This window comes from Aquarana catesbeiana, linkage group LG03 (assembly GCF_042186555.1).
Source record: "Aquarana catesbeiana isolate 2022-GZ linkage group LG03, ASM4218655v1, whole genome shotgun sequence".
NCBI lineage: Eukaryota > Metazoa > Chordata > Amphibia > Anura > Ranidae > Aquarana > Aquarana catesbeiana.
In genome coordinates this window covers 292713703-292736165 of record NC_133326.1, presented here as the reverse complement: position 1 = coordinate 292736165, position 22463 = coordinate 292713703, and the positions used below count along the sequence as shown (strand labels likewise).

The following is a 22463-nucleotide window of genomic DNA, read 5'->3' as shown; positions in this document are numbered from 1 at the left end:
AATTTGGGTCAGATGGTTTATTTGGGGGGAAATCTCTTTAAATACTTTTTTACCCTGTCAACAGATCCAATAATTTAAATGGAATCTTATGAACAATTGTAAACTGTCTACGTCTTAGTTTGGGGTGAAAGTTCACACTTTTGGCAGAATATTACATATACTCTTTAAAGTGTAAATTCACCTTTACAGAAAAATCTGTAAGATGAACTTACTAACACTAGTTCACGACATAAACACATACAAACTGAAAAGTATTTTTAGAGTAAAGAAAATGCAGGTTATCACATGTAGAGTGCACTTATTTATATTACAATGAATGTACAGTGCCTTGCAAAAGTATTTACCCCCTTGGCATTTTACCTATTTTGTTACATTACAGCATTTAGTTCAATGTTTTTTTAATCTGAATTATATGTGATGGATCAGAACACAATAGTCTAAGTTGGTGACGTAAATTTAGAAAAATATATACATAAAACTATTTTTCAGAAATAAAAAATGTATAATTTGCATGTGCGTATGTATTCACCCCCTGTTATGAAGCCCATAAAAAGCTCTGGTGCAACCAATTACCTTCAGAAGTCACATAATTAGTGAAATGATGTCCACCTGTGTGCAATCTAAGTGTCACAGTGATCTGTCATTACATATACACACCGTTTTGAAAGGACCCAGAGGCTGCAACACCTAAGCAAGAGGCACCACTAACCAAACACTGCCATGAAGATCAAGGAACTCTCCAAACAGGTAAGGGACAATGTTGTTGAGAAGTACAAGTCAGGGTTAGGTTATAAAAAAATATCCAAATCTTTGATGATCCCTAGGAGCACCATCAAATCTATCATAACCAAATGGAAAGAACATGGCACAACAGTAAACCTGCCAAGAGATGGCCACGCACTAAAACTCACTAAAACTCACTCGCAAGCAGGGCATTATACAGAGAGGCAGCAGAGAGACCTAAGGTAACCCTGGAGGAACTGCAGAGTTCCACAGCAGAGGCTGGAGTATTGCCCTGTACACACGGTCGGATTTTCCAATGGAAAATGTGTGATAGGACCTTGTTGTCGGAAATTCCAACCGTGTGTGGGCGCCATCACACATTTTCCATCAGAATTTCCGACACACAACGTTTGAGAGCTTGCTATAAAATTTTTCGACAACAAAATCCGTTGTGTGTACAGAAATCCAACGCACCAAGTGCCACGCATGCTCAGAATAAATTAAGAGACAAAAGCTATTGGCTACTGCCCCATTTATAGCCCCGACGTACGTGTTTTACGTCACCGCGTTCAGAATGATCGGATTTTCCGACAACTATGTGTGACCATGTGTATGCAAGACAAGTTTGAGCCAACATCCGTCGGAAAAAAAACATGGATTTTGTTGTCGGAATGTCCGATCAATGTCCGACCATGTGTACAGGGAAAGATGGATGGTGCTAAATACAGGGATACTTTTGAGCAAAACCTGTACCACTCTGTGCGTGATTTGAGGCTAGGATGGAGGTTCACCTTCCAGCAGGACAATGACCCCAAACACACTGCTAAATAACACTTGAGTGGTTTAAGGGGAAATGTGTAAATGTGTTGGAATGGCCTAGTCAAACCCCAGACCTCAATCCAATAGAAAATCTGTGGTCAGACTTAAAGATTGCTGTTCACAAGCGCAAACCATACAACTTGAAGGAGGAAGGAGCTAAAGCAGTTTTGCAAAGAGGAATGGGCAAAAATCCCAGTGGTAAGATGTGGCAAGCTCATAGAGACTTATCCAAAGTGACTTGGAGCTGTGATAGCCGCAAAAGGTGACTCTACAAAGTATTGACTTTAGGGGGTGAATAGTTATGCACATTGGCTTTTTCTGTTATTTTGTCCTATTTGTTGTTTGCTTCACAATAAAAAAAAATCTTCAAAGTTGTGGGCATGTTCTGTAAATTAAATGATGCAAATCCTCAAACAATCCATGTTAATTCCAGGTTGTGAAGCAACAAAACACGAAAAAATGCCAAGGGGGTGAATACTTTTATAAGGTACTGTATAGAACTGCAAGGCTCTAAGGTTGTCGTTATGGAAGACAAACAATTAAAATGACCTAGAAGGGCACATAATTAAAATGTGACCTTCATGTTGTAAAGCAGTGGTCATCAACCCTGTCCTCAGGGCCCACTAAGAGCCCATTCACACAGAGACGACTTGTCAGGCGACCTAGTCGCCTGACAAGTCGCCTCCCGTTCTGTGCTATGGAACCGTTCTATGGGGAGCGACGCAAGTCGCTCCGACTTAGAAAAAGGTTCCTGTACGACTTCGGGGGCGACTTGGGGCGACTTGCATAGACTTCTATACAGAAGTCGTTTTGCAAGTCGCCCGGGCAGTCGTTTGCAGGTCACCTCTCTGAGTCATGTTGCCCCTGTGTGAATGGGGTCTAACAGGCCAGGTTTGCAAGATAACTGAAATACATCACAGGTGATATAATTTGCTGCTCAGTGATTGCAGTATTCTAGTCTGCATCTCCCCAAGGTAATACATAAAACCTGGCCTGTTAGTGGGCCCTGAGGACAGGGTTGATGACCATTGCTGTATATTGCAATACTTGCATTTTGGTGCATCGAGGGTCATTGCAGCACTGCATTAAATAGCATGAAAGACAAAAACAGAACATTACATAGCTCAACTCACCAACCATTCTGCCAACTGACCAAATTAACCTGTCCAACAGTCTGCGTTAAAAACAGGGGTTTGGTTAAAATGCATGCTTAAGCTGCAAGGCCTCTTCACAGCACCTTGTGTATGCTTGAAGTCCCAACACTACTGAATTTATAAGCATCTCCACAATGGAAATACATGCATTAAATGGATAGATGAGGGGCAGGTGGGCCTGGAGGCAGCCCAATCCCCCTTAAAGGAACAGGAGCACACTGGACACCCAGCAAGAGCACAGTGGCAGCAAAGGTGTACAGTGTGTCCCCGGACCATATTTACACCAGTAACAAACAAATGGGGTGCTAACTAAACCCCTGTTTTTAATGCAGACTGTTGGACAGGTTAATTTGGTCAGTTGGCAGACTGGTTGGTGAGTTGAGCTATGGAATGTTCTGTTTTTGTCTTTCATTCATGTGATTGCCATTCCATGTGCTCCTTGCTGTGATGGCCAGTTATAGGTGGGGGCAGGGGCCATTTGTTTGTTGCATTAAATAGCCCATTCAAAATGAATGGGCTTCAACACACCTCAATGAGAAAAAATGACGCAGGATGTATTTTTTTTTTTTTTTTTGCAGTACAGCACACAGGACACAATACGTTGTGCTGTTCTTTTCATGGCAGTACAAATGAAATACATTGCAATGATTCCCTCTTAAGGCTTTAATACTTTTTCATGCCATCCTTTTCTTTCCACAATACTCTGCTGACATATCCTGGTGACACATATTTTACTGTCACTATAGAAGGTTCAACAACATAGCTATTAATTTTCCATCGCAACTGGACTAGGGACACAAGATATGAACACTCAAAGAGGTTGCATGGCTATTTTTCTTCCATCCTATAACACAGACATAAATGCGTTTGTAACAGTACAAAGACATGTTTACCCAAACAATTTAATTTTATTTATTTATACAAATAGTATTTTTTGCACTTGAGTTTAACTTTAAATTGGTGTTTTTTTATGTGAACTTAAAGTTTAATCAATCTGAAAGTGAAAAGCTACATAATACCTTCCTTAAAGAATAAAATCCCATCTGTAGGTTCCATGTCGCTCTCCCAGTTGCCCCTCTCCCGTCTTTGAAAGTCCCCTAGGCAGTATGCAATGCTACTATAGCTGGGTCTCTGCATTTCAGGAGTTAAGCCTTTGTTTTGTGCCCCCTTCTTTTAAGATGCAATATTTTGGAACCCTTCTTGATTGAAGTAGCCACCTCTTTGGCAAGAGTAAAGATCAGTGCTTTTCCAAACTTTTGAAGAAAAAAGTGAACTGTGTGCCCAGCAGAGAACAATTACACTATTAGGGATAATAAGCTACTCTGAAATTTAACTTGCTTTCATTTTCTTGTAGTCCTCTTTCTTTTTTTCTTGTGGTTCCCAACATTTACCTGTGTACAGCAGCTGCCCTCAGCCCCCCTAACACTTACCAGAGCCCCATTTAGATCCAGTGATGTTACAGGAGTGTCTCGGCTGCCTGGGAACCCCCTCCTCATTGGCTGAGAAGACATCAGTGCCTGACCTCCCAAGTGCGCTTCCTGGAAGAATTGTCAAATATTCCCATAGGCACACTCCTAAACCTTGTGGACAGCCTTCCCAGAAGAGTTAAATCTGTTATAGCTGCAAAGGGGGGGCCAACTCAATATTAAACCCTATGGACTACGACTGTGATGCCAGTAAAGTTCATGTGCGTGTAAAGGCAGGCATCCTAATACTTTTGGCAATATAGCGTATATGATGTGTTCTGTCACTAGCATTAACGGAGTAGTCTTGTAACATAATGTTCTACATGTTAATCCTGCTGATTTAAATTTTTTGTTAATGACAAAAATCAAAGACAGAAACCACGCTCTTCAGAATTACTAAAAATACCAAATCTGTTAAGTGCTATACTTACTATACTATGCTACTATACTAAATTCAAGTGAAAAATTAAATACATAAACAATAATTCATAATAAATTGTGACAACCAATAAGTGCTATGTGATGTCCTAAAAAATACTAAGTGCAATTTGCATATAAAACCTCATATAGAAAAATCCATAGAGTCCTCAATAAAGCGCTTGCTGTGACATTCAAAAAAGTGCTTGCTGTGTTGTGTAATAAAGTGCTTGCTGTGATATAATACCAAAATTGTGACTTGGTGATAAACAAAATCCACCAATCCATGCTCCCAAGTGACAACACTCCTTACTTATTAGAAATATATGACCTCTTTTCTCAAAGGTTAAAAAACACCTCCGGTAAGTGTGTCCCCAATTGAAATTAAAATCAATCAACCACCGGTATCCAGAATAATTTGGGGTAATAAAGGTTCAGCACCCTACCATTAGATAATCTTCTATCTTTAAATGGTCCTTCCATGACTATGAGAATGCCAGTACTAGGGATGAGCTTCATGTTCGAGTTGAACCCATGTTCGACTCGAACATCGCCTGTTAGATTGTTCGCCGAATTGCGAACGATATGGGCGTTGCGCGCCATATTCGAGTGGCACGTCACGGCCCATAATTCACTGCGGCATCGCAGTGCATTGCTGGCTGATGATTGGCCAAGCATGCACTATGACCCGCATGCTTGGCCAATCACAGCGCCGTCTGTACAGAGAGCTGTAATTGGCCAAAGCCAGGGTGGCTTTGGCCAATTATGGCTCAGGGGGTTTAGTATACGCCCCACACTATATAAGGCCACCTGCACGTCGGCCCTGTGTAGTGTGTTCCGGCATTGAGAGACAGAGACAGAGAGACAGTGTCATTTGATTTAAGTTAGATAGATTAGGCAGGACAGTCAGTCAGTTAGCTGCACTTACAGTGTATTGTGTATATATATGCATCCCAGGTGTTGTATATATATATATATATATATATATATATATATATATATATATATATAAACTGTATTCAGTTTACTAGATCCGTTCCTGTTATTATCTTCCTACTGACAGGCAGGCAGGTGTTGTTACAGTATTTGAAGAAAATTGCTGGTGTTCTTCTGATCCTATGAGTCCTATTAGCTACAGTATTTACAGTTAGTGTAGTGCGTCCTCTGCACAGTGTGCACCTAAAGCTACCTGTAGAAGATTGGTGGTGTTTTTCTGATCCTACCACTACCGCAGGCAGCTACATTATTTTTTAGTATAGTGCGACCTCTGCACAGTGTTCAGCTAAAGCTACAAGTTAGTGTAGTGCGACCTCTGCACAGTGTTCAGCTAAAGCTACAAGTTAGTGTAGTGCGACCTCTGCACAGTGTTCAGCTAAAGCTACAAGTTAGTGCAGTGCGACCTCTGCACAGTGTTCAGCTAAAGCTACAAGTAATGCCGCATACACACGGTCGGACTTTTCGTCTACAAAAGTCCGACGGACACCGACAGACCAAATCCGGCGGACAATTCGACCATGTGTGGGCTTCATCGGACCTGCAGCAGACTTTTTTGGTCGAAAATCTGATGGACTTTAGATTTGGAACATACTTCAAATCTTTCCGACGGACTCGAGTCCGGTCGAAAAATCCGCTCGTCTGTATGCTAGTCCGACGGACAAAAACCAACGCTAGGGCAGCTATTGGCTACTGGCTATCAACTTCCTTATTTTAGTCTGGTTGTACGTCATCCCGTACGAATCCATCGGACTTTGGTGTGATCGTGTGTAGGCAAGTCCGGTCGTTAAAAAGTCAGTCGAAAGTCCACCAAAAGTCAGTTGAAAGTCTGTCGGACAGGCTGTCGGACTTTTGTAGCTGAAAAGTCCGACTGTGTGTACACGGCATTAGTGTAGTGTGACCTCTGCACAGTGTTCAACTAAAGATACAAGTTAGTGTAGTGCGACCTCTGCACAGTGTTCAGCTAAAGCTACCTGTAGAAGGTTGGTGTTGTTTTCCTGATCCTATCACTACCGCAGGCAGCTACATTATTTACACGTTAGTGTAGTGCGACCTCTGCACATTGTTCAGCTAAAGCTACCTGTAAAAGGTTGGTGTTGTTTTCCTGATCCTATCACTACCGCAGGCAGCTACATTATTTACACGTTCGTGTAGTGCGACCTCTGCACAGTGTTCAGCTAAAGCTGCCTGTAGAAGGTTGGGGTTGTTTTCCTGATCCTATCACTACCACAGGCAGCTACATTATTTACACGTTAGTGTAGTGCGACCTCTGTACAGTGTTCAACTAAAGCTACCTGTAGAAGGTTGGTGGTGTTTTCCTGATCCTATCACTACCGCAGGCAGCTACATTATTTACACGTTAGTGTAGTGCGACCTCTGCACAGTGTTCAGCTAAAGCTACCTGTAGAAGGTTGGTGGTGTTTTCCTAATCCTATCACTACCACAGGCAGCTACATTATTTACACATTACTGTAGTGCGACCTCTGTACAGTGTTCAACTAGAGCAGTGGTTCTCAACTCCAGTCCTCAGGACCCACCAACAGGCCAGGTTTGCAAGATAGCTGAAATACATCACAGGTGATATCACTTGATGCTCAGTGATTGCAGTATTCTAGTCTGCAACTCCCCAAGGTAATACTTAAAATCTGGCCTGTTGGTGGGTCCCGAGGACTGGAGTTGAGAACCACTGAACTAAAGCTACCTGTAGAAGGTTGGTGGTGTTTTCCTGATCCTATCACTACCGCAGGCAGCTACATTATTTACACGTTAGTGTAGTGCGACCTCTGCACAGTGTTCAGCTAAAGCTACCTGTAGAAGGTTGGTGGTGTTTTGCTGATCCTATCACTACCGCAGGCAGCTACATTATTTACACGTTAGTGTAATGCGACCTCTGTACAGTGTTCTACTAAAGCTACCTGTAGAAGGTTGGTGGTGTTTTCCTAATCCTATTACTACCGCAGGCAGCTACATTATTTAAACGTTAGTGTAGTGCGTCCTCTGCACAGTGTTCAGTTAAAGCTACAAGTTAGTGTAATGCGACCTCTGCACAGTGTTCAGCTAAAGCTACCTGTAGAAGATTGGTGGTGTTCTCATACTAATAATACTAAAGGCAGTTGATTTTGCTAGCTGCAGTATCAGTATATATATATATATATATATATATATATATATATATATATCCCAGCTTAGTGCAGCTACATCTCACTGCAGGCCATTAAGGAGAGGCAGACAATCACAAGCCAATAAAAGAGGGCAAGCAGGCTCTGTGTCTAGAGGCAACAGTGCTGGTCATGGACACGGTGCATCCTCATCAGCACGTGGCCGTGGCACACGCTTGGCCTTTTTTTCGGCAGCTGGCCGTGTTGAGCCGCAATATGCGGAAGACTTGGTCGAGTGGATGACCAAGCCATCAACATCCTCCTCATCCTCTCTCACCCATGCTCAGGGTACTTTGTCTGGCAAAGCAGCTGCCAACGCAGCCTCTTCCCTCGGCTCAATGGCATCAGTGACTCCTTCCCTAGCCCCACCATGTTCTCCTGAGGAGTCCCTCGAACTGTTTGACCACAGTGTTGGGTACATGCTCCATGAGGATGCCCAGCATTTAAAAGGCTCTGATGATGATACTGAGCTAGATGAAGGCAATAACATAAGCACGGACAGAGGGGGTGCCCAAGAAAGACAGCAATCTGGCAGTCATGTTCTCACTGCTGCAGCACACTGCCAGGTTTGCTCCAGTGATGAGGAGGGAAGGGATGATGAGGTCACTGACTCAATGTGGGTGCCTGATAGGAGAGAGGAGGAGGAGGCACATCACCGACGAGGCAGGATGCCCTCCAGGGGCCAGCCTAAGGGCAGCACACTGATTGCATCACACCTCAGAGGTCCACATGTGCAGGGTGCTGTCTCTGCGCTTTATTCCAAAAGTTCTTTGGTGTGGTCCTTTTTTGAAACGAGTGCATCAGATGGCACCGCTGCTATTTGCAACATATGTCTCAAGCGTATCTTGCGTGGCCAAAACATCTCCCGCTTGGGCACCACATGCTTGACCAGACATATGTTGACCTGCCATGTAGTTCGTTGGCAAGCGTACCTAAAAGACTCACACCAGAAAACAAAGAGGACCTCTCCTTACTCCTCATCAGCTGGGATCTCCAACCCCACTATACCTTCAGTCCTCTCTGAGACCTGCACTGAGAGGAATGAAGGTGTAGAATTAGGTGTGTCACAGCCAAGTACTTGCGGGCAATCTGCTATCGGTACACCGATGTTAGATTGTACCAGGCAAATTTCCCTGCCCCAGCTGCTGCACCTCAAAAATAAGTTCACTCCCAGCCATCCACATGCCCAGCGGTTGAATGCTAACTTGGCAAAATTGCTAGCACTTCAACTGCTGCCTGTTCAGTTGGTAGACTCTGCCCCCTTCTGTGAGTTTGTGGAATGTGTGGTCCCTCCGTGGCAGGTTCCCAAACACCACTTTTTCTCACGGAAGACGATTCCGGCTCTCTACCGGCATGTGGAAGGCAATGTTTTGGCCTCGCTGGACAGGGCGGTCAGCGGTTAGGTGCATATTACTGCTGACTCATGGTCCAGCAGGCATGGACAGGGATGTTACCTAAGTTTCACAGCACATTGGGTGACTCTTCTGGCAGATGGGAAGGATGCAGGACAAGGTGCAGTAGTGTTGGAGGTTGTTCCGCCACCACGCCTCCAAATTGCCACTACTAGTGATTCTGACACACCTCTCTCCTCTACCCCTCCTCTTCTTCTTCTTCCATAGCCTCTTCCTGTGCTTTGTCCTCAGAACCAGCGGTGCTCTGTAGGCGTTCAAGGGGCTACTCAAGTATGCAGGCCAAAAGATCCCATGCGGTGCTTGAGCTGGTGTGCTTGGGGGACAGGAGCCACACTGGGGCAGAGGTTCTGTAAGCTCTGCAGGGGCAGGTTCAGATGTGGTTGACGCCACGCCAACTTAAGACAGGAATGGTGGTTTGCGACAATGGCACCAACCTCCTCTCCGCCCTCTGACAGGGACAACTGACCCATGTGCCCTGTTTGGCTCACGTCCTTAACTTGGTGGTACAGCAGTCCTTGGGCAGGTACCCAGGCCTACAGGATGTCCTGAGGCAGGCCAGGAAAGTCTGTATGCATTTCCACCAATCATATAATGCCAGTGCTCGGCTGGCAGACCTCCAAAAGGAATTTAACCTGCCCAAGAACCGCCTAATCTGTGACATGCCCACCAGGTGGGACTCAATGTTGGCCATGCTGCAGCAGTTGCACATGCAGCAGAGGGCCATTAATGAGTACCTGTGCGACTATGGCACCAGGACAGATCAGGGGAGCTTGTTTTTTTGGGCCTAAGGCCCAATTTTTCAGCCCCTGTTTAACAGGGGCGTGTAATTACAATTTTTGATGCAATTCTTTGCAGCAGGGCTAGTTCCTGCGCTCCAACTAGAGTATCTGTGAGGGGTTGCAGTGTTGTGGCACCAGCACTAGTGCCTAAGGCCCAATTTTTCAGCCCTTGTTTAACAGGGGTGTGTAATTACAATTTTTGATGCAATTCTTTGCAGCAGAGCTAGTTCCTGTGCTCCAACTAGAGTATCTGTGAGGGGTTTCAGTGTTGTGGCACCAGCACCAGTGCCTAAGGCCCATTTTTCAGCCCCTGTTCAATAGGGACATGTAATTAGAATTCTTGATCTAATATTTCACAGCAAGGCCCTTTTCTGCGCCCACCAAGAGTAACTGCGAGGACTTACAGTGTTGTGGCACCAGCACCACCACCACCACCACCAAAGGCCCATATTTTCTGCCCCTGTTCAACAGGGGAATGTAATTACAATTCTTGATCTAATATTTCACAGCAGAGCCCTGTGAGGGCTTACAGTGTTGTGGCCACAACAACACCTAAGGCCCAAATTTCTGCTGAGTATATAGGGCAGGCCCCTACTTTCAACCATCCAACTTACAAATGACTCCTACTTGCAAATGGAAGGAGACAACAGGAAGTGTGATGAAATCTACCCCTAGGAAGGGAAATTCTCTCCTGTAAGAGTTAATATGAGAAAAACTTTTCTCCTTTACACCGAAGCTTTATCACCAATCCTTGTTTCACTAAAAACCCAAAATTTTCAAAAAACATTTGTCATTGGGACAAAAAGTGAGGTGAAATCTTCTGAAGAGGAGCACAGACAGCAAAACAAATGTCACAGGGGTGATAACCCTTCCCTATGTTTTCCAAAAAGCTTAAAATAGATTTTTTGGCTGGAGCTAAACACGGTAAAAATGTACCAGTTCAAAATTACAAACAGATTCTACTTAACAACAAACCTACAGTCCCTGTCTTGTTTGCACCGCCTGTATACTGCTGTTCAGAGTATATAGGGCCTGGGGGTCCCACACCTTTCCTTTTTTAATTTGGGTGTGGGGTTCCCCTTAATATCCATAAAAGACCCAAAGGGCCTGGTAATGGACTGGGGAGTACCCATGCTGTTTGTCTCACTGATTTTCATCCATATTGCCAGGACCCGACATTACATTAAAGCCGCAAGCAGTTTTAAATGACTTTTATTTCTTGAAAAATGTCATTTTTTGCAGGGACTGTTCTAAGCACGGGAAACACTTTACAGGCATACTATAGACACCCCCCAGGTACGATATTTAAAGGAATATTTCACTTTTTTTTTTTTACTTTAAGCATCAATAAAATCACTGCTCACGAAAAAACGGCTGTTTTTAAAACTTTTTTTTGCATTGATACATGTCCCCTGGGGCAGGACCCGGGTCCCCAAACCCTTTTACGGACAATACCATGCAAATTAGCCTTTAAAATGAGCACTTTTGATTTCAAACGTTCAAGTCCCATAGACGTCAATGGGGTTCTAATATTCGTGCGAATTTTCGGTCCGTTCGCAGGTTCTGGTGCGAACCGAACCGGGGGGTGTTCGGCTCATCTCTAGTCAGTACAGTATTTGCAAGGATACAGTCTCTAGACGACAGGGTGAAGTAATAGAACAGCAGCCTGTAAAATGCTGAGCAGACCTCGATAATTAATCCCTGTTCCACTGATTACAGGGGAGCCAAACTAAATTTACCTGATCTTTCAAAAGGAATGGAATAAGTCTTTCAGGATCTAAGCAGTTCTAGCTACTATGAAAATTAAGACAATCAGCTTCTGGAGCATCTCAGTATATTTTTCTAATATTTTTTCAGATGGTGATTTGCTGAAGTTTATTTAGTGAGGGAGTGTATAAAGTTGTATGAGGGTTGGAAATGGAGGGTTATGAGTTGGGACAAAAGTGACGTATGGAAATATTTTGTTAAGTCTGCCATTTTCAGACCCCCCTGGCTTTTAGGAAACATGTTTCAACAGATATTCAGTGAGTAAGATTGAGCACTAGTATATTTGGTATTTGTACCATTTGTATTGATTGGTTGTCTCTCCCATTGTGCACTCTCTAGCTTCTTATAAATTTATGGATTAACCATTATTTAGGTCTTTCATTAGCTCAGATAAGTTAAAGCGGATCCTCACTGCATCCAAGCACCACAAACCAAAAAGAATACATTTAAAAAAAAAAATTCAAAGTAAACACCCCGATCCATCCATGTCTCAATGCTTTACTTTGTTGATAAATTACTTTGAAAAACACCCCCTTAGCATTTCTGGTTGTGGCTATCTTGAATAAGGGCAAATAATTAATGTAGCATTTACTTCCTGGAATCCCTCTGCCCTTAAAGTCTGGCATGCATTCAGGAGAGTGTGCTTAGCTGAGAAAACTCCTCTCCTCCCCTCCTGAAGACTCCTGGGATGTATGACATCATTTGCCTAGGCAAGAAACCAGGAAGTAACTGAAGAAAAGTAAATAAAAAGTTTAAGACAAGTAAATATGATATACTTCCTATCTATTTACTAATGCTAGCAGCGTAAGGGTTAAAAATAATAAATGTTGATTAGGAGAGGGAATTTCCACTTCAAGAAGTTAACTTGTCACATTGCTTATGTAGCACCCTCTACATAAGCAATGTGACAAGTTATTTTATTGTATATTTATATACATATATATTTATATATATATTGTATATTTTGATAGTGTAGAACAGGGATATGCAATTAGCGGACCTCCAGCTGTTGCAAAACTACAAGTCCCATCATGCCTCTGCCCCTGGGTGTCATGCTTGTGGCTGTCAGAGTCTTGCTATGCCTCATGGGACTTGTAGTTCTGCAACAGCTGGTCCGCTAATTGCATATCCCTGGTGTAGAATATAGTGACAGGTAGATTTAGCCAGGCCTGTGTTCTTTATTGGGCTTGGATGTTTATTCAGGGTTGGAAGTATCAGAGTAGAAGGGGGTGTGGCCACCTACACTTGGGCTCAGGGAGACCTTCTCTGCTTAACAGTGTATTCTGCTGGAAAGAGAGGATGGGCTGAGACCTGAGTGTCAGGAAACCCATGTGAGAGGATTGACCAATGGTTAATTTCCATGGTCAATGGGAGGTCTCTCATAAAAGGGGAGGGTCACATGCTCTGGGAGGAGTTGGAGGAGTTGGAGGAGCCAGTGGCCCGGGATTTCAGAGATCCTGGTGCCCTGGTGCCAGAGGAGAATCCAGGGGGGCCAAGTGCCTAGACCCTGGGGAAGAAGTCAGCATGTAGTCGCTGAGAAGATACTGGGCGTTCCCAGGTGGGAATGTGCCGGTCGAAGAAGGAGGAAGTAGGAGCAAAGCGGAGGAAGAAGAACTGGGTGATCAACTTTCTGTGAGTAGAACATGGACTGTTGATTGGGAAAGAGCAAAGGGAGTGCAAACCCAGAGGAGCTAATGAAACTATTATTATTATTTTATACTTTGCATTCAAGGAATACAGTATCAAGCGCTTTTAGAGATTGAAGGATGTTAATATGCGGGTCATGGAGAAGGCGGTGCAGGGATTAGACCTTAAAGAATAGATACCCCAAAAGGGTGTTGGTATGCGGATCATGAAGAAGACTGTGCAGGTATTTGACCTTAAAGAATTAATACCCCAAATGAAGCATAACCAGTTGGGCAGAGGAACTATTCAGAGTAGTAAATCTTCAGCCAGATTGATAACAGAAGAAGCAATAGTCCGCAGTGAGAACCAATACAGGGGGAATCATTCAGAGTGATTTATCTTGTTAACTGGAATCAATAGTTTGCCGTAAGGACTAGACAGGGGAAATCCACTGAAACGGCCAAGGCCGTGGATGATAACCTATTCTTCTGAAACGTTCATGGGCATCTCATAATCTCTAGATCTCTTCAAGTTATTCTCTCAAATAAAGACCAAGTAAAAAATCCTAACATGTACTCTTTCTATCTCATGGGTTGTGGTGTGTATGGCAGTATGGGTGAATGGCAGATTGTACAACTAAACCAGCAGCTCCTATGGGTGTAGTGCGCTACACTTAAATGGTTTCACAATTGGTTATTTGAACACTTGTGTTAACCTTGTTTTCCTGGTTGAACAGTATTTCAAAACTCTTCTTGTCTGAACTGTTGACATTCTCTACAAGATCATTTTTATCTATGGCCCAAACAGTGGTTTATTAGGGTTCTCAAACCAAACATATTTGGCACTAGAAGAAAAAGTTCAATTTTTTACAGTTTTTTTTTTTTTACTTGCTCTAGACATATACTGTACATAACTCATTTACCAGCCATATATATCTTTGAGTTCCCCTTTGTTTTACACTACTTATACCTGCCACAATATTTAAAGTGTTTCCTGGAAAACATAAAACAATCTGATCATACTATTGAATAAAGTTTACTGCCCCTGAGTATGTGAGCTTAGTTTCACTTCTAGAAGCATTGTTCTCCAGCAATCATCTCTGCTGTGCTGAACTGATTTATTCCGACACCAGGTAGTCAGGGGTGACGGTCCTCCCTTTCTCTTGTGATTGACAAAGGCTGTGCAGAGGAGAAACATGCACAGGTCTCCCAGTAATTCATTGCCAAAGAATATGTGTCTACCCCCTTCTGCTTTCTCTCTCTCCCCTAGCTGAAAGCACTAGGCCTTTTTTTTTTTTGCTTTGTTCATGTTCTTAATCATGTTGGTGTTTGTGATCTCGTAACATCACATCTCTGCCTCCCAAATCTCAGGTAAATTCAAAGCAGTTTGTGCTTAGAATACAGTAAATATTGTTTAAATGGTACTAAAGAGTTTTTTTAAAGGTTTTTTTTTGGTTAAGATTTACAACCTGTTCAACTTGTCTTTTAATGCTGAGCGCTATATTTATATGATTTTCATTCTGTTTGTAGGACCATCTGCTAAATGTTTCACTTACTGTTTAAATCACATACAATATGTTTAAAATTTGCTTGCTGTTTTTGAACCTTACAAAATGTATTTTTAATGGGCATGTACAAGTTAAAGTATATGTACTGTAAATGTATGCAGTTCTAAATACATAAACCTAAAAGCTCATTTAGTGTTTACATTTACTCTATAGCCCAACTCCAGGCTCACCCCAGGACTCCTTTTGAGCCCCCCTTACAGCTGTATGTTATGTTAATTTCTAATTTGTTTTTTTAATCATGTTCAGTTTTTTAATTCCTGTCACCTGATGCAAGGAGTTCCCAGTGGGCAGTCCTCAATAATACAGTAAGCAACACTGACATAATTACACCAGCACACACTGAGAGTGCAGGGCTCCATGCTGACAGTTATACCTCAGTCTTTTAGGCTGAATAACATACTGTAGGTAATCCTTTATCCCAAAAGAGTAAGGACATCATGTGGCTGAAGAAGAGGTACTTTGGGGAATAGCTCTGTGTTCAAAGTGAGAATTGCATTATACCATAGCTCTTTCCATCATAACCTAGGCAGGACAGTTGCTCCTCTCAGTGCTTACCTAACCCCTCCCTTTCCTGTCTTTCCTAACCCCTACATACTTATAATTACTCTGACTACTCTAGCTTTCTATCTATCTTCTTTGGTTGGAAAAATGTGTAGTAATTGCACAGGAGAAAGTAATAAATCAAAAAACAGCAGCTGACAATCACACAATAGAACTTTGTGTAAAGACAATAAAAAATAAAGATTGCCATGCTAGTACAAGTGTGAAAACCAAATATAAATGAATTAATAACAGTGATCAGTCCATAAAAAGTCCAAAACAAGTGATGTGTGGAATATCCTTAGCAGTCGTATCTCATGGATGCTAAATGACTAGACACCCAAAGTGCACCTTTCACCATGATAAGCAAAAATGGCTGTGTCCTTATGGGATAGCTAGACTCCACATTATAGGAGCCTAGTATAGCATGGGTTCATACAACAGAGATCTGTCCTCTGGATGTAGATAGGGTGATGTTGATATCAGCTCCACTGGTTATTCCCTTTCTTTCTCACTCACAGGTAAGGTGCAAAAAAGAGGAAAAGATCGCCACATAGTATAAAACCGTGATGGTTTATTGATAATCCAAAAGTCCAACAAAACATGAATAAAATATTCCTGGATAAAATAATCTGCAGATCGCATTTAAACTAGCGTGGTGTAACTGAGCATAAACTCCATCCTACTAGTTTCATAGGGTGCTGTTTATGACATCATTGGGGGTGGGAGTGTGAGGGGATTTTTTATTTTTGTAGTTTGAGGATTGAATGATATGTACCCAACACGTTTTTTTACTGAAAGACTGCGGAAAGTCTTGTTTTTTGGCCTATGCTGTGAAATCCCTCTCCTACTAAACTAGGTAAATAGCCCAATCAGTATATAAGAGCCTACAAATATACCATGCACTGTGTGTTCTGCTATATATACTTATTTTTATAGACAGTGGTACAATCCTTCAGCCATTATATAAGATGAGGTGGGAACAATTAGTTATTCCCCCTCTCTCCTTTTTTCTTTCCACAGTTCCTGTTACCTTTTGAAATACCCAGTTTTGTGACCTACTCCTCATGGAGACCTCCATGGGGCTTGCTGGTTGATTTTGGGGGCCACACTATACCTCCAACCATGCCATCTAATGCAGTGACGATTCAGTCTCTGTTTGAACATTTGTACATTTAGTATTGCACCACCTATGCTGTGTGAGTAATTACTACATGAGCATGGGATTTGCTCTCACTCAATATACTTGCTATCATATGTCTATATCACAATATTTTGCTTTGTTTTTCTTACTTATTAGACAAATTGTCGAATATATATTCTCCTATATGAATACTCCTGAAGAAAGGCTTGAACCTGAAACGCATCGATTACCGAAGATTGTTCTCGGATATTGTAAAGTAACCATTTATTACAATATATGTACAACATGTTATTTATGTAATGTTTGCAATTTTGATCATACTTTTGCTTTGTTTTTACAGTTCATTACATGTGTGATTGATCATATTTTACATATTTAAATAAAATATTTGATTTTACTGAACTTGTGGTAGTGTTGTTGCCATTAAAGTCCCAATCTAGAAGGAATTTCTTTCACTTGCTGGGTTACCAGTTGGAAATAGAGGGGAACATGCCTAAAAAACAAAACAAATGCAGCTACCACATGCTAGGATAGCATTATAGGATAGCTGCAATATTTTACATTTTGGGATTATTACCGCTTTAACTAATGTTTGTGACCATCCTTACTTGTACTATAGGATAGCTGCAATATTTTACATTTTGGGATTATTACCGCTTTAACTAATGTTTGTGACCATCCTTACTTATACTGTTTCTATACTTTGCATTCTATGGAAAATGTTAATTAACCTTTTAATATTTAAAAAAGTAGGGAGTACTGTGGCTTGAGCTGTTTTTTTTTTAAACCTCAAGGGAACATAAAAAAATACCATCCATTGATTTTATAGTATTTTTATTTTTTGTCTATTGTTTGACCAATCCGGTGCTTGCTGCAAGTATCGGGTTCTTTTCTTAGGTCAGGTAGCGTGGGAATATTTATTTTTTATATCAATTTACATCTTATCATCACATCTTGGATTAGCTTGGGGTTATCTTTTACTTGACCTTCTAAATTTTAATTGCATGATATTTTTCTTAGATATAGTGAATACTAGGTTAATCACTGGTTGAACTAAGAACATATTCTCCTTCTGCTAATTAATATCCTCTTAAGCTTGTTGTGAATATTGCTCAATATGGCCTTAGCAGATCACACTGTATTGTTTCCTGCATGTTTCTATAAATGTGATATTATGTACCTCTCATCTTTGTGGTACATGACTCTTTAGGTAAGTCATTAGTTTCATGATTTTAAAATAACCCACCCATTATTAAGCAAAAAAGCTAATTGGTATATGTAACAATATATAAATTGAAAGCCTGGTTCTTAGAATTGCGTTTTTAATTGCTTTATTGCATGTTTCAGGCTGATAAGTGATGAAATGCATATTAATATCTAAATAATTATAGTCAGAACAAAAATCACCAGTAAATTTAAATATCATGAAAAAGTGAAAAACTGTGTTTGCATAGATGGCTTTGTGGATCCCCATGGGAGTGGAGCTTAAGTATAAAATGTTAGGGGATGTTAGGGAGAGGGTAATTTAAAGAGTAACTAGACAAAAGTCTAGTTATCCTTTAACAATTTTTTAAGTACTTGCAAAATGTGTTCATTTTATTCCTTAGTTTTGTTGCAGTGTAAGCTTTTAAAAACAACATACCGTATATACTCGAGTATAAGCCGAGTTTTTCAGCACATTTTTTTGTGCTGAAAATGCCCCCCTCGGCTTATACTCGAGTCAAGCACTTTTCTGCAGCAGAAAATTACATTTTCCGAACCCACTTCGGGGCCCCATATCTCAGGGGCCACTTGGTGCTAGGAACCCCAAATTTGGTGTGAAAACCCAGTGGACCTAGCACTACAATAAATCCAAAGCTGGGATTCCGAGCACCAAGTGGACCCGAGATACGGGGCCCCAAAGTCAGTTCAGAAAATGTCATTCTCTGCTGCAGAAAAGTGCTCAACATTTTCTGAACCGAATTTGGGGCCCTTTATCTCTGGGCCACATGGTGCTAGGAACCCCAGCTTTGGATATGTTGTAGTGCTAGGTCCTCTAGGTTTGTACACCAAATTTTGGGTTCCTAGCACCAAATGCCCCTGAGATATGGGGCCCCAAAATCGGTCAATGGTGTCCATCTGCAGCAATGTCATTTCGGGACCCTTTGGGTCCAGAGACCCCAAATTTTGGCTACAGCTAGGGGGCATCTAGGAACCCTTAACTACCAAGTTTGAAGTTCGGGGGACCTATGGCTGCAAATGGACACAGTGAGGCTGCAAATGAGCATTGTTGACCCTCTTTTCCACTTACAGTAGCTGCGCATTTCTCACCCTAGGCTTATGCTTGAGTCAATAAGTTTTCCCAGTTTTTTGTGGTAAAATTAGATGCCTCGGCTTATATTTGGGTCAGCTTATACTCGAGTATATACGGTATGCAGATTTTACTAAAATCTTAATTTAATCTGTAAATAATTTCATGATGTGTTGTAATAGAAACTTTTTTTTTGTCAAGATAAATGGGACAATCTGCAGAAAAAATAGAACTTTGTATTTGTACTCTTGTTACTTGTTTTCTAATAAATTATTATTTGAAGCTGATATGTCTCATATGTCAAACAGGTTGTTTTATTTCCATTGGAGTTCCCATGGATTCAAATGGTGTTCACACAGGAGCACTGACAAAAACACCGTCAATAAAACTCTCTTGCAACATTGATGAATTTGACACTGGATGTTGTGTTATCATCATTAATTGGCAAACCTCATATAACATGCACTGCCTAGATATCCCATGTGCTTAGACTTGCAATAAAAAATAGCAATCCTTTACCTTCCAATGTAATATAACAATGAAGACTGCTAAAGGTGTCATAAGGATTTTCGCACACTGGCAGATACTGTTAAATCTGGACCAAATATCCCCAATGCTTTGGAAGACATTTTTTTTAGCATTCCACATTGTAGCATACCTTGCAGTTTTGAATGTATCCACACATTGAGCAGATATCTGCAGTTAGAGATGGATGTCCAAGTCTGGGCACATCAGACTGAGAAGGCCTAAGTCCACATTTATAGGAACCTTTAGGTGACAACCAGGTCCTATTCCTTTGTTACAATCAGTAAAAAAAGAGAAGATGACATTATAAAGCCCAAAGTCAGTAGAAGATTACATTTTCTGTATGCTAGTCACAAGCAAAGAACATTATTGGTCAGTTTAAGGAATAGTTATAAATTTAAATAAATGAGGGCTTATTAGTGCGAACTATAACTATGCAATTAATAAATCAAAAGTGTTATAACATGTGTTTATGATTATTATAGCTAAATCACTATAATACTCCTAAAGAAGCAACATTTGTAACAAGCTTCAAAAACATTATGAGTTGTATCTATCCATTGTATTTATGTATAATAAAAATATATATTTTCATAAAATTTTCTATATATTTATAGAAAATATTTTGTGTACACAAGGGGTAACTTAAAAGTCTGATTCATTCTTTCTCTAGATTTTCTTTCTGTGTCATGTGATACCAGATAAGATGCCACCACTTCACTATAAAATTCGTACCCTCTAGCTGGGGCTAAATACCACCTCTTGCCCTCTTCATCCTATACTGTATATATTCTCAATAATGACCTCCTCCACAGACCCTAAATTAGGCAGGCTTGAGATCATATGTGCTCTTTGCTGATTTATCATTCCACTCATACCTAATGGAGACGCCATCTACTTGCAAGTCTACAGAGAGGCAGCATCTCTATTTGGGCCTATGGTGCATCCAAAACAAAAGATACAGATTATTATTTTTTCACACTGTAAATATCATTCGGCATAGAAACTCTGTGGAAAACACATTAAACAAATATTCTTTCACCTGTCTCCATAGACTCTGCTTTTAAAAGCTTGATGTCTTAAATACCAATTTTCTTTACAGCAATCCAGTTTATTTTTTTTAATTTAGATAAATATCAGTAGGCATGTGTTCTCACGGAGTACAACATTCCATTATTATTATTAATTAACACATGCAAAAATGTAATTAACTCTGATATTTTACATGGTTTTTAAAAATAAAACCTTCCTTTAATTTATCAGTCACCATTACAACACAGAAATGAAATTGTCAACTAGATATCCAACAACAGCTAAACATGTCACTTTGAAATGTCATGTCATCCATATGTAATCCTATTATCCTAGGCCAATAATTAAATTAGACTAGAATACGTTTTAAAAGTATACAAAAGATAGCAACAAAAGCTCTGCAGGAACATATAAAATAAAAGCCTAATATCCGCTCATTTCTATTGGCAAACTCTAATCTAAATGACAGTAGAATAATAAAAGCAGAGATTGGTATCATAGACTTGGACAGGGGACATTGTTAAGGAATGAACACAGCACACATGCTGTCTGAAAATGGAAATAATTTTAGGATATATCATGTAACTGAGCAATCATAATGACATTTAGTTCATTCATGTCGACTACTTATCAGCTGCACTTTCAGAACTCTTTTGTGAAACTGTTATTTGAGGTAACATTTTTACTGCTGTGGCTCTTATACAGAAATGCATTTTTTTATTAATTAAAATGTGTTTATTTTGCATGTATGTGATCAGGTTACTTTTTAGTTATACAATAATGAGTGCCGAAATTCATGGCAAATTGATTACCATTTTAGGAGTTGTAAAGGCAGAATATTCTTCCGGGACTCTCCTCCTGATTGGCTTATGCCCCGTACACACGGTTGGACTTTGTTCGGACATTCCGACAACAAAATCCTAGGATTTTTTCTGACGGATGTTGGCTCAAACTTGTCTTGCATACACACGGTCACACAAAGTTGTCGGAAAATCCGATTGTTCTAAACGCGGTGACATAAAACACGTACGTCGGGACTATAAACGGGGCAGTGGCCAATAGCTTTCATCTCTTTATTTATTCTGAGCATGCGTGGCACTTTGTCCGTCGGATTTGTGTACACACGATCGGAATTTCCGACAACGGATTTTTTTTTGCCAAATAACAGTTTTTATTATTGTTTCATTCTTGGTTGCAATACAGAATAAAGGAGCATGGAAAATTGTAAATATTATTCAACATATCTTATCCACAATCAAACATATACTTATGATATAGGGGTTTTGAGATCATATTAAGTTTCAAAGATATCTCATTGTTTAACTGCTAGCCATTCCTTTTGTGAGTAGAGAATGTTAATTCAATTACATTAAAGTAAGGCAATGCCTATGAGAATTCAAATCTGTAATAACTATGTTGTAGAGGAACGAGTAGAAGGGAAGGAAGAGGGAAAGAAGGAGAGAGGGTGGAAAGTATAAAGTAAGCCATCTAAGTAGGGTTGGTACCTGGTCATGGTGGGTCCTCCCGGAGGTGCCACAGCTCCCACACCCCATTGTGTGCCTCCAGTCCGTCCTGCATTCTAGCCGTCATTCTCTCCATCAGTTCAACGTCTTTAATTCTGGAGTAAAGATCTTCAGGAGAGGGTGGGGAACAGCGTTTCCAGTTTAGAGCTATTAGACATCTGGCCGCTGTGAGTATATGCCTTACTAGTTTCTTATATGGTGTGCGGAGCCTGAGTGGTGATAGTCCTAGTAAAAAGAACTTTGGAGAAGCTTGGACCTGTAGTTCCAAAAGGTGGGACAATAGATGCTGGACTTTATCCCAAAAGGGGACAATCAGTGGGCACTCCCAGTAGATATGTATGAGGGTGCCCCTTGCTCCCTGACAGCGCCAACACCGGTCTGAGGTAGCAGGGAAAATTGCATGGAGTACATCCGGAGTCATATACCAGAAAAACAGAATTTTGTATGCATTTTCCTTATAAAGGGTGCACATTGAACTCTTTGCTGTTTGATTCCAGATCGTCTGCCATTGTGCTAGAGGTAGTTCT

The 22463-nt window shown here is 41.0% G+C and overlaps 1 protein-coding gene across 2 annotated transcripts in view; it reads right to left on the bottom strand.

The window, feature by feature from the left end:
• MGAT4C (MGAT4 family member C) overlaps positions 1-22463 on the bottom strand; it is a 290420-nt gene that overhangs the window by 101696 nt on the left and 166261 nt on the right. The window contains exon 3 of one of the 2 annotated variants that reach the window (XM_073620209.1): positions 19515-19650. The exons of the other annotated variant lie outside the window; for it this stretch is intronic. The gene's annotated coding sequence lies outside the window, so the exon portion shown is untranslated. The remainder of the gene's footprint in view (positions 1-19514; positions 19651-22463) is intronic. 2 annotated transcript variants of the gene reach the window in all.